Raw genomic sequence first — 3,433 nt, forward strand, 5'->3', positions numbered from 1 at the left:
CTCAAATGCTTTCTCTCTTTCCCTTTGAGCTTCAATAATCCAAATGTCTGCACCCAAATGATTTGCGTTTTATACAAACAAAAATGCTTTGCATTGTTCGAAATGATCCCATAACTTAAATGCATTAGCATTAAAAATAGAGCAAATATGAAGACATTAAAATGTATAAAAGATCCAAATCTGTTGATGTATTTGCATTTTTCTCAGGAAAAATATCTTTGAGCAATACGATTAATTTAATCTGGCTGCTCCACTAGGTAGCAACAGGGTGTGGTATCCAGAGGAGATTCGTGCAAGGAAGCCACCTGTGCCGTGAAATTCGCGGCCAGCAGTCAGTCACTCGCTGTCCTGGCGCTGTGCAAGTCGACCAGCCTGCTTGCTGGGTATGTGGCTCCCCCACCCACATATTCCAGCCCGGGAGGAATAAGGGGTCGTGCCTTCAGACCTACCTGGAGGATATCTTGCGCGCTGAATGGTGGGGCTGGGGGTCTCTCCAGCGGAGGCTGAGAGTGGAGGAGGCGGGGACGTCCGGCGGGGCGAAGCGGCGGAGGTGCTGCCCGGCTCCGCTGAGGGTCCAGTCTCAGGGCTGGGGCTTGCCGGGCTGCGCTCTTCCGCAGTGGGCTCTGCGGGCACCAGGAGAGAAGACAAAGGTCACAGTGAGACCACGCTGGGTCACCGCGGCCTGGACTGGGCGTATGGCGGTGAGGGTTGAATAGATCTCTAGAAATGCATTAATTACAAAAGAATTAGAAGGGTAAGAAAGCAGTGCTTAAGGTGACCGGAGTCCCCGGGCAGCAAACATCACAGCGCCTTGGGGGAGCCGAGGAAAGGCTGTCCGCGCTCACCGCGGTTTTGTGGTTCCCGAACCGAGGCTAAAAAAACGCGCAGCCAGTCGTCGCCCAGAAATTAATCTATCTGCCCCCACAATTGGTTCCAAGCTAACGATGTCATGAAAACCGAAGAATGGAGAACACTTGAGGAAGGAGTTCTGCCCGAATCGGAGTCTGTGAGTGTGCACGAGCGGAAAATATTTTCCAACTTCACCCGCCCCCACCCCTCAAATACAAATTTTACACGTTGCATAGGAAAGGCACAGGGTACGGAACGAATGCATGAATGGCCCGAGGAATTAAGAAAGTCTGCGCTTTTCATTCTAAATGCTAATGGAGCTTCGCCTCTATTAGCCGCGAGTTTCGGGGGCCAGGGGTCAAGCAAACAAAAGGACACAGTAGAAATAGGCCGACGCTGGAAACGAGGCACAAGGCGGTTGGCGTTTGCGGCTGGTGGTGAGAGGGGAGGGAGGCCCCCTGCGCCCAGCGGGCGGTATCCCAGAGGGTGGGCGACTTCGAGGCTCGGGGCCATCCGGCGACCCGGAGGGGGGCACATTCCGGAGGGCGCCGAGAGCGGCTCTGGGGTGAGCGTCTCTGCGCAAAGCCTTAGCGAAACTTTGTAGCTAGAAGCTCATTTCGGCGGGCCTCGGGAAAGGATCCCACGGCCCCAAACTCCGGCCTATAGCGCCCCCTTTGCCCGCACCCACTCGCAGCTTAACGGATGGCAACAGGGACTCGAAAAATAAAAAACCCCAAACTACCAAAATTCCAAAAACCTCGGGGGTGCGCGGGCCGCGGGTGTCGGATAAGTTTCGTCTCCCGCCGCCCCTGCGCCCCGGGCTTGCCTGAAAGGAAAGAGGGTATCGGAGCCTCCAGATCCGGGGAGCCCTCGACGGCCAGGAAATGGGGGATTCCCTTGCCATCCCCAACCCCAGCCCCAGCTGATACTACAGAAAGCCTGCGCTCGCCCTAGCGCAGTCAAGGGCGGATCTTCCCACGGCTGTAGCTTGCGCTTCCCGTCCCTCCCGCATCTTCAGTGGGAGTCTCTGGCAACCTCCCACCACCTCCTCCAGGTGCCCGCATTTCCGCCCTTCTCCGCGGCCTTTCAAGCGGAGTCTTTCTCCAAGGATAGGCCTCTGACTGGGGTGGGCGAGGGTAGCGTCTCCCCAAGGAAGGGGCTCCCCTCGAGCGCCCGGCGTTCACGGGGAAGAGCCACACTGCACTTCCTACAGCCGCCGAGCCGAGCGCCCCTCGGCTCTCTCCACTCCCCCTACCCCCCCGCCCCGAAACGACCGGTTACCTAGGCAAAGCCTCAGAGCCTGGAAACACGTTGCTCCGCTCCCGCTCGCGGCCGCCGCGGCCGGGAGCACGGAGCCTCGGGGTTGTAAATTAGGAAGAAATAACTACCTCTGTCAAAGCCCCTTTCTTTCTCGTGGGCAGACGAAAGGAACACCCCCGTGTTCCCCTCCCCGTGGTGAAGTGTGTGAAGGAAACCGTGAAACGCACCATTGTGACCGGGGCTCCTCCACGGAGTTTCCAACCCTGGGGAGCGGGGGCGGAGGTTGGGCGGGGGCAGGAGGAGTGGAGAAGAGACCGACAGAAAGGCAAAGGCAGAGATTCTCAGAAAGACAGAGGGAGAGGAGACAAACCGCGGGGGAGAATTTCAAAGAGGTCTTTGACATTCACATTACGAGCGTCTTGCTCGGATAAGAGAACTCGAAGAAACTCAAACTTCATTCATTGTGCTCAGCAGCCGCGTTAGGCAGCTGTTCCTTTCCCTAGCTCAGTTCTACAAAATATTTCTCCGTCGTGGGAAAAGAAGATTCAGGATTGGATTCGCGATGAAATGACTGAAGGGCGCCCTGTACCTCTCTCCTGGCACCCTAGGGCTCTGGGATAATAGCCCGAGATTTCTGATTACCCAACTCCGTGCAGCTCTTCCCTCTGGAGAATCCGTGGGCATAATAAATAAATGACAATCTCCAAGAACGTTCTTTGGAATGAAGGGACAAATGCTTTCTCCCTCACGACTGACCCAAGCTTCCAACAGGTTCGAGAGGTGCCTTTGGAAGTCAGCCTCCGCAGGCTGCTCCCGCTTGACCGCTCTCTTCTCACCACCGAAAACTTTCATTTCTATGAAGAGTAAAACACTACGAGCAACTTCTCCAAAAGCGCGAGTTCTGTCAGTTAAGAGTAAAACACGCCTCTCCCATACCGACTCAAGGCCCGGAGGAGACGGACACCGTTCCCACGCGTGTCGGGGCACTGGGGTCGGCAATTACACCCAATTACCTCTGAAGAGAAAAGTGTGAACGGGCAAGTCGGCGACGCCAGGCAGACGTGCCTGGTGGAGCCCCAGGCTCATTTCAATACAATAAGCCACATTCCTACAATTACGCCCTCTTTCCTGAGATCCTCGGAGCGCCGCTGCAAACTCCGGCCGCTGCTGACCAGGCCCCTTCCCTCCCAAGCTTCCTCCCAGTCAACCATCTCGGAGTCACCATTAGGCATATTAACTTGGACCCACCGGAGCCCCTATTTTCAACCCTAGTTAAAAGGCAGGAAAATTACTGCCGTTCATCACCGGAGCTGCAACTCCCTGC

The sequence above is a fragment of the Neophocaena asiaeorientalis genome, unplaced genomic scaffold, assembly GCF_003031525.2.
Source record: "Neophocaena asiaeorientalis asiaeorientalis breed wild unplaced genomic scaffold, Neophocaena_asiaeorientalis_V1.1 scaffold192, whole genome shotgun sequence".
NCBI classification, from domain to species: Eukaryota; Metazoa; Chordata; class Mammalia; order Artiodactyla; family Phocoenidae; genus Neophocaena; species Neophocaena asiaeorientalis.